Source organism: Marmota flaviventris, chromosome 4 (assembly GCF_047511675.1).
Source record: "Marmota flaviventris isolate mMarFla1 chromosome 4, mMarFla1.hap1, whole genome shotgun sequence".
Taxonomy (NCBI): Eukaryota; Metazoa; Chordata; class Mammalia; order Rodentia; family Sciuridae; genus Marmota; species Marmota flaviventris.
Window position 1 is genome coordinate 2,967,526 of NC_092501.1, and position 8,980 is coordinate 2,976,505.

General features: G+C 44.7%; 1 long non-coding RNA gene across 1 annotated transcript; it reads right to left on the reverse strand.

Annotated features, from left to right (window-relative positions):
* Nucleotides 1-4,932: 4,932 nt before the first annotated feature.
* On the reverse strand, nt 4,933-7,465 carry LOC139705396 (uncharacterized). Its single transcript, XR_011707271.1, has 2 exons — nt 6,271-7,465; nt 4,933-5,564 (listed from the first exon to the last, which is right to left on the reverse strand). It is a non-coding gene; the product is annotated as an uncharacterized lncRNA (long non-coding RNA).
* Nucleotides 7,466-8,980: the final 1,515 nt, after the last annotated feature.

Consider the following 8,980-nt stretch of genomic DNA (forward strand, 5'->3'; position numbering starts at 1 on the left):
CACTTCCTGTAACCTTAGAGACCAAGCCCGGGGCTGTGATAGCGAGAAGTGTCTGAAGTGAGTGCGAGTGAAGATGGGTTACAGCACTGGCAAGCCGAAATCGATCAGCAAGGGAATTGCATCAAGGTGGGGATGAAACGGGAAGTCTGGGAACAGAGTAGCGGTCTTGGAACCTCAGCACTGACAAGGTGCTTACAGCTGGGTCCTGCAGCACCCGACCCCACGCCCTCTGTGTCGGGCTGGGGGCGACCCCCATCCTCCGCGTGCCATTCCCTCGACGGAGGCCTGCCGGACCCATCCCCATTGCTACCTTGGTGCCTCAAAACCAGGGTGGCGCCGCTTCTTCTGAGCACCAGGATGCACATTTCCATGACCCCTGCCTCCCTGTCACTCAGACCTTCTGGCCTCCCGCATAGGTGGCCCTCCAAGTGCAGTCCTCTGCGCCGGTCTTAGGTGATTCCTACAGATTCTTGGCCTGGATAAATTTCCCCATGCTCCTAGTTTTTTCAGTCTCCAAGGAAACCTCAACAGCTAGCCCAGAGTCCAGTATCCATCTGCTTTGGGAAGTACACTGTCACTTGTAGAATGTCCCCAAACCACATCAGGCCTTCCCTTCAAAGCCCCTCTCCTTTATGGTTCCATTTTCACTCAACACCTAATACCCTGGCGCCTGCCCAAACATTCAGGACTCTTGGCTGGTCCTCTGGCTCTGACTGCGCACTATGTCAAGCACTAACATGGGCATTCATGTCCTAAACTGTGCTTGTCTCCTCCTGAGGCCATGTTCTTAGGTAAGATGGGAGCTGAATCTCCATCCCAAGCGCCTGCATTGGAGCCAGCCAAAGATCCATGCTCCCAACTCACCAGATTTCAAAGACTGCACAAAAAACCGAATGTGATATATCACTAATAATGATTGCATGTATTGTATTGATTGCATGTTTAAATAATGTCACTTTGAATATATATTGGGTTTTGTGAACTATATTAAATTTATCTTTCTTTATCTCTGGTTATTAGGACATTTTAAGTTACAGACGACTCTCACTGTGGCTCACTTTATATTTTCTATTGGCAGCAATGTTCTAGTGATTAAAAGTAGCCTTAGGAGCCCTGTTTACATGTGTGCCTCACCTTGAGAAATAGATGTTACTAAAAATATCAGTTATATTATTCAAAATGCAACAAGAGAGCCAATGAGGATCTGTTTTGTTTCTTGGCAAGAGTGTATAGAAATAAATACACAGGAGTACAAATAAAACTAGGGAAATCTGGAAAAGGCAGATTGTATGCTAATATCAATATCCTGATTGTGATACTGTATTACAATTTTGTAAATGTTAGCATGGGGAAAGTATACACAAAATCTCTTTGTATTATTTTTCAACAACTGCATATGAATCTATAATTATTTTAAAATAAAAACTTTAGTTGATAGAAAACAAACAAAAAAAAAAATGTAACTAAAAGCTTAGATACTACCGTGAGGAAAAATGCAATAGGAGGAGGGAAATCACATTGTAAAAACAGGATCCTACTCTGAGGAGCTGGGGTTGTGGCTCAGTGGTACAGCACTTGCCTCACACATGTGAGGCACTGGATTTGATTCTCAGTACCACATAAAAATAAATAAAATAAAGACATGTCCGTATATAACTAAAAACTCTTAAAAAAACAGGATCTTACTCTGGTTACCATTTTTAAGCATTGACTTGTATGTAAATAAAATATAATTATATAACTGAATGTGGCATAGAAAAGGTCTCTAGAAGAATGCCCCCCAAGCATTAGGAGAGATTGCCACAGAAATTGTCCACTTCTTTGTGTCATTTACACGTGTTCAAAGAACATGGATTGCTTTGAAATTTAGTGAAATTTTAATGAAGGAAGGAAGTATGTTATAATGAGTATTTTCTTAAAAAGGAATAATCATCTCTTTGACATGACTATTTTATAAATCCTGATTTTTCCTTTAAATGGAATTTGCTAAAAGTAGCATACACCAGCTGTGAAGAAGGCTCCCTACTTTTTTTTTTTTCAATTTGTGTGTAACTTTATTCAAATTTTAAATTGCACTTTAAAAGCACCAGTTTTGTCTAGCTGGGCATGTGCTGCCTTGCTCAGGTCTTGGCCTAGAGGAGGTGAAACGAGACGCTCTCTCCAGAATTATAACCAGGACATCCAGGTAGAGCTCCAAGGAGAAACAGCAGGCTGCTACATGAAGAATGGAGGCTTTCTGTGCAGTCTGAAGGAGTTCACAGTAATGCAAGAAACCATAGACCAATGCCTTTTTCCTCAACGTGTTGGTCAGCTTTGCATCACTGTGACCAAAAAACCTGATGAGGACAATGTAGAGAAGGAAAAGTTTACCTTAGCTCAGTGTTTCAGAGGTTCAGTCCATGTAGACTGTAGGGCTGAGGTGTGGGAAGGGAGTGATAGAGGAAAGCTGCTCAGGACATGGCACCAAGAGGGGGAGAGTGAGGATCCCTACTGGAAGAAAAATGAAGACTCCTGGATGATGCCCCAACCCTACCCTTCTTGCAGTTACCACTGTTGCTATCAAGTGGCTTGGGGGCTGCAGACTACCTCTTGGCTTTAGAATGCACTGACTCTTTGCTGCTGGACTCCACACAGAGCCAAGCTGCATCGGGGGCGCTGGCACACCCAAGGTGTGGGTGTGTGCAGATAATAGGCAGTGCTTGCTGGCCTTTCAGAGCACTTGCCCAGTGTCCATGTTCTCCACTCAGGGTCCCTCAAGCTGATGTGAAGACCATCACTGCCTAACCCCCAGCTTATACCTAAGGAACTCACCCAGACACCCCACAGGGAGGGCAGGCCCAGGACTCACCCAGGCACTGTCAGAAGCACTTCTTGCCCACCGCCACTCTAGAGAGTCTGGTCATCTCCCTTGGAGTACGCTAGGGCCAGAGGAAATGCTGGCCGTTTCCATGCTCAGTGATTTTGAGCTGTTTCAGAACACGGTGGTCTTGGCTTTCCTTTATGCCCTGTTACACCCAAAAGCTCAAAAACAGAGCAAAAGAGTGGGCTAATTTGGGTCCATGTCCCTGTGTGTTCGTCCTGGACAATGACATTCTGCTGACCCCATGTATAAGCATTATTCAGTGGTATCTGTCCACTCCATGGGGGAGGGGGGCCCTCTTGGGACAGCCCTGCCTGGTGAGGAATGGCTCTCCCTGCACAGCACCCTCCTCAGGGCCACATTCAGGAGAAGTAAGCTGCCCACAGGTACCATGTGGCCCTTCAGGAGCTGGAGCATAAGAACCAGAACCTGAGGCTCTGGGCCTAAGGGCTGAAGTCCTGGCCTAGGAGGGCCCAAGCTCCAGTGGGGAAGGCCAGAAAGGGATGTCCTGGACTTTGGGGCAGCAAAGAGGCACCACCTAGTGTCCGTGAATTGTCTGCTTTGAAGGTGTACGTGCAGCGTGATTATTTTGAAGGATAACAACAACTAATATTTACTGCTCCTGAACAGACAAGGTAATATTAAACCATGAATTTCTGATGCGTCATTAGTTCCTGTGGCTGTGTGTTACTCAGTGGGTACAGGGCCTGGTACTGCAGAGGCACAAACAACCTGTCATGGAGGAATACATATCTTAAATGAGGCTTGGGACCCAACTCCCACCTGGTGGGGGTCTCTAAGCCCCACTGAGAGACACTGAGAAACACAAAGGGGTGCTGGAGGAAAGACCAAGAAGCAGGACATTAAAACATGTTGTCATTCAAGTCAAATGGCCAACAGTTCCCTTCTTTTAAGACTCTTAAATTCCAATTACTCCACCCCTGAAGACCAGTGGAGAATAACCCCAACTAGAGGGAATTAATTTCCTTAGGAATTTCACTAGTACAAGATTAATGGAGCCCCCCTGCAGAGAATGAGCAAAGCTGTAAGTACCGCAGATTTGCACCTGAAGGATACATATTTTAATTTCAGTTCTCAAGCTGCGATAACATCTTCTGAGCTACTATAAAAGCATAAATGAGCCCCAGCACGTCTGCTGAGAACCTGTTCACACAAAGCTCCCTGGGGGAGCCTCAGCCCACCTGGCCCAGCGGGAGACTGATCCCCCATGCTGCCAGCTTGGGCTTGGGTCATATAGGCGCTGAAGATGCAGTGGCCATGGCCTGGGCACAGGACTGGGAAAGGCCAAAGCAAATGTTCCTCCCCAAAGCCCCTGACCTGCCTAGATCAGGCTGACCCAGTCTAGAGCGGAATCCCTGGATGGGATTCTCCTAAGTTGGCCATTATCCCAGGTCACAGCCCTACTACCTACCTGGCATGACCGACACCAGTCCCCTGCCCCAGACAACTAGACTGGACCCACAATGGGGGAACCCAGACATGGATGGCTCCCTCACCTTCCCCTCGTCACCAGAGTCCTACAGGGAATTTTACCCCTCAGCTTCTCTGGCCCCAAGGAATGGCTCTCCAGGCACAGCACCCTCCACAGGTGGGACTTGGGAAGTATGTCTCACTAAACCATGACTGGACACTGGGTCAAATCAAGCAATCAGCCCCTTCCTTACGTTGGCCCAAGGGCCACCTGGCAATAGGGTCCCTTCTCCTGTCATTCTGATAACCAAGGACCAACCTAACGTGTGGAGGTGGGGTGAGCCGCCATGCCTTCTCTCTTAACCCTTACGGTGGGGACAAGTCAGCCAATTTCCTGTACTCTCTTCTTTACTAGAAACTGTTTTTATTGGGAGAACCTGATGAGTATGCTTGCTATAAAGGTTGTTTATTCTGTCATAGCTAGATTTTTATTGGTTGTATTTTTGCTGCACTTGCTTGAAAAATAATTATTTTCAAAGAAAAGAAGAATTACATATCCAGTAAACTAAATAAGACTCACTGTTTATTAGGGACCTCTGACAGCTCCTCAAACGTGAAAAAAGATTTCCAAGCAGTGAATGGACAATTTATGTGCAAGTTTATTTGTAAAACAGATTTCAAGACATACTTCATCTTGACTCTGCCAATAAAAATACATTCCATTTCTTTTCAGAAGTATGTGCTATCTGATGGTTTCACAGTAATCTGGTTTCCCCCTAAGAAGATCAGACCAGCTGCATCAGCATGTGCCCACTAACCTAATCTAGTTCCAGCTTTGGTTTCAACATTGTGGGACTGCTATACAAGAAAAAAAACAAACGGCAACAACAACAAAAAAAAACTGTGATCATGTCCCATAGAGTCCCATAAGGCACTCTCTAGAAGGAATACATTTGTGAGAAATGTTGTTCATAAATCTTAACCCAGTCACTGCAGTCTCCAAAAATTCTTCAGTAAAAATAATTTTAAACATGTTTTTAATTGTTTACAATTTATATAGGGAAAAAATATCTATCTTGGTAGTTGACCACCCATTTTCTCTTCCCTATGTAAATTCTCATCACCTCTCCCCCATCAAGGACCAGCCCAGGAGCTGGTCACTGTTGTAGGTTGTAGAGCAGCTTCCAGGCTGCAGGTGGCATCCGCTGCCTCTCCGGGTTGGAGAAGGAGCTGCCTTTGTTGAGCGGTTTCTTTATTCACCCCAGAGAGACCACTGTTGAGAATTAACACACTGACTTTGGTCTGCTGTCTCTTTGGAGGCTCTGCTGAGCCACCCAGAGCACCTGCTTTTTCCCCTAACCCCCAAACTTTTAACACTTTCCCCACCCCTTTTTGTTCCAACCAGCTGTGTATTTGAGATCCTGTAAATGTCACTAGTCTGGACCATGCCTGCAAAAGCATGCTAGCATGGGGTAGACAGGATGGGGATGGAAGGAAGAACTCAGCACAGGGCTGTGCATCGACCATTCCCACATGCATCCGGACTTCCCCAGGGCCGCTGCCGCATGATCACCCAGACACACATTCCACTAAAGTTCACAGCACCAAGCATGCAGAGCCTCCACATGTGTTTATATGCAGCTGTGTCCTCTTTTGAGTCAAAATGTTTTACAAATAAAGTGCTGTGTGTGTGCGTGCGTGTTTGTTCTCCAACTCCATTGATAGTCAATTTTCTCCTCTTATTTTTAATTATTATTTCCTATCTAAGAAGGTAAGGACAGGAAAGTAAGGACACAGATGAACTTGCTTTAGGTCACAAATAAGACCACTTGTAAAATCAGAAATAATCCCTTAGGGATCTAAGAAGTTTAGCCAGATACACTCAGGCTGCATGGCTCCAACACTCCTTGGCCCTTCCAGACACAGGGTTCCACCCACGTTTCTTCCCCTGGGTACACAGGCCCCTCTTTCCCACTCACCCAGGTCCTCTTCTATACAGGGCTTTGGTATGAAGATGCCCCCTCCCAGAGTACCTCTGGAGTGTCCAGCAGACACCAGGCACATTTGCCCCTCCTCCCTGCGGAAGGGATTCTGGGTAGAGGTCAGGAAAACACACCCCTTAGAGACAGCTCCTCTCTGACCAGAGGGTAGGGTAAGTAGCTGGTGCTGACGCGTGGCAGAGGCCAGCACAGCCTGGAAACCTAATCCAGTGAAATCAATGACCACCACAGTCCTACCTGCCCAACTTCTTCCAACGTTTGCCCCATTATCTGAAATATAAGAGGTTTTCCTCTGGGGGCAGGAAAAGGATCACCGATTATTATATTATTACTTGTCATCTGAATTTATTTCTCATCTCTTCCAGAGTTGTCCAGCTGGGGCTGTGTGAGTGTTGTCCCACCGTGAACGGACACGTGGAGCCCCGCAGGCGGGAGCCACAGGACTGGGTGCTCTCAGCACCCTCCCCATCCAGCCCTGGAGTCCCCTGGCAGTGTGAGCAGCTGATCTAACCAAAGCTGGGGCAGATCAGAGAGGTGGGAAACAAGGAAACGCCCCTGGAAGATGTGAACACCTTTGGACTTGCTTCATACTGGAGGGACTCCTCAACAGAAGGGGCTTCAAACATATCCCTACTTGGGATTTAAATGGCGGGGAATGCATTTTCTGTGAAACCATGGCTGGCTCTGTTTCTTCTTCTAAGGCAAAACAAAAAAGAAAGGAAAAGCAAGCCACTGAATGTCATGGGCCACACAGGCCCCACGATCCCAGAATCTGTCTAAACGTATAAACCATTTATACGGTTGGTATTAATATTCTCCTGACGAAGTCACTAATTTGGTGAAATAGGGCTTATTTTCATCAAAAGAAATATTCACATATTTTGGTGGCAACATTACCTTTGGACTTTCCAGCTACAATATTGTTTTTTTGTTTTTGTTTTTCAGTTCACACCAGTTGCAATGACTGAGAAATGAATAAGAGGAGACAATAATGGGGAGTCAGTCATCTTCCTGGGATGAGGCAGATGGGTTGGACCCCAAAACAGGTGTCCCTTTTCTCCATGGAGCTAAAAGACAGAGCCGTGCTCAGCCCTCTCTGGCTGAATCTGCAGAGACAGGACAGTAACAACTCTGCCAGCCAGTGCCCATCAGAAGTCTGGCTGTGAGCAGGTGGCAATCCTGGGGGCTGCTGGTAGGAGGCAAAGGGCTGCCTGCAGCCTCGGGGGTCTTCAGTGGCCTGCTAACCAACCGAGCCCTCTGGGTGGGAGCCCCATTTTCTTAACCACTATTTTATTCCTATTGTCACAAACTCTTCAGCCTTCTCTGAGACTGCTGGACACCAAAGCGAGGTTGTCATGAATGTGGTGGAGATCTTTATTTTCTAGTTCCCATACACACTATATCATCACATCATAGTGACACTAGAGGAGACCAGACTCCCTCTTGGGGGGAGATTCACAGATGTATTCCTGGCCACAGAGTTCTCTCTCCTCTTGAATCAGGTTATTATATCATTCCTTACCCAGAGCTGAGTTCTTATTGGCCATAACTGTATTTACCCTACAGAAACATGTCCTTTTATGACAGGTATAAATATTAAATAACAATGCTCTGGAATGAATACTTGGTCACTCAGAGAGCTGGATGAATTCCAAATGAATCCCAAGTCCTAATCTTTCCTTAAGTAAAATGTTCCATTTTAAAAGATGGCCATAAACATCTTCAGCACTATTTAGCAATCCCTTTGGAAGGGGCTGATCTCTTACTTACTGGAGGATGTGGTATGTGAGTTTGCCTGTCTTTGCTTTTGTTTTATAATTTCAAATAGTCAGGAAATATTGCATTCACTGGCAATCAATTTATTTTGATTGATAAAAAGGGGTTAATAAAAACTCCCTTAGAAATAAAAAGAAGGTGAATAGTAATATATCTTTCATGGTGCCTTCTTTCAGCTGTGCATAAAGAGAACAAGCTTTTTACTTCTCCCCAATAAGTCTTCTCCTCTTATTTTCTATACCTAGTGAGTCATTTATAATCCTTATTATTTCCAACCCACACACTAATGCAGCATCAGTCATATTTCCACATGCTGTGTTTTTTCCTCCTTACTATGTTATGAAAGCTGAAAGGGAAAAACACCCTCTAATTTATATGAAAATGCATACCAAAAATGGATTACCAAACATAACCAATGTGACTTCAGACACTTGAAAATAAAGAAATTTAGGATGAAATATAAAACATCATGCTAAAGTTTCAATCTATTGTTAAAACAAAGTCTAACAGAAAGTACACTGCTGTGTGGCATTTAGCAAACATTACCAGGCTATTAGAAGCAGAAATAGATTAAAATGAGATACAATTAATGAGTTTCATTCAAATGTGAAGCTATTGATTTTAGAAGGCATATTTGCAGAGTATTAATGTTTTTATTTATCTACAGAACCTATGAAAAAAATGCAAAATGAGAGATTGTAAAATCCTTGCCTACTATATGTAGCAAGTGTTTACAGTTACTTTACGGGTTGGATGTAGACACATACATTATATGGTATCATATAAATCTCTAATTTGCATGAGTCACAAAGTCTTTCAATATTAAATTCCTGTTTTGGGTCATCTTTACAGAGTACACTTAAAAATTTTATTCCACAAAGGTATTTACGGAAGTCGAAAAACAGTGGGTTGT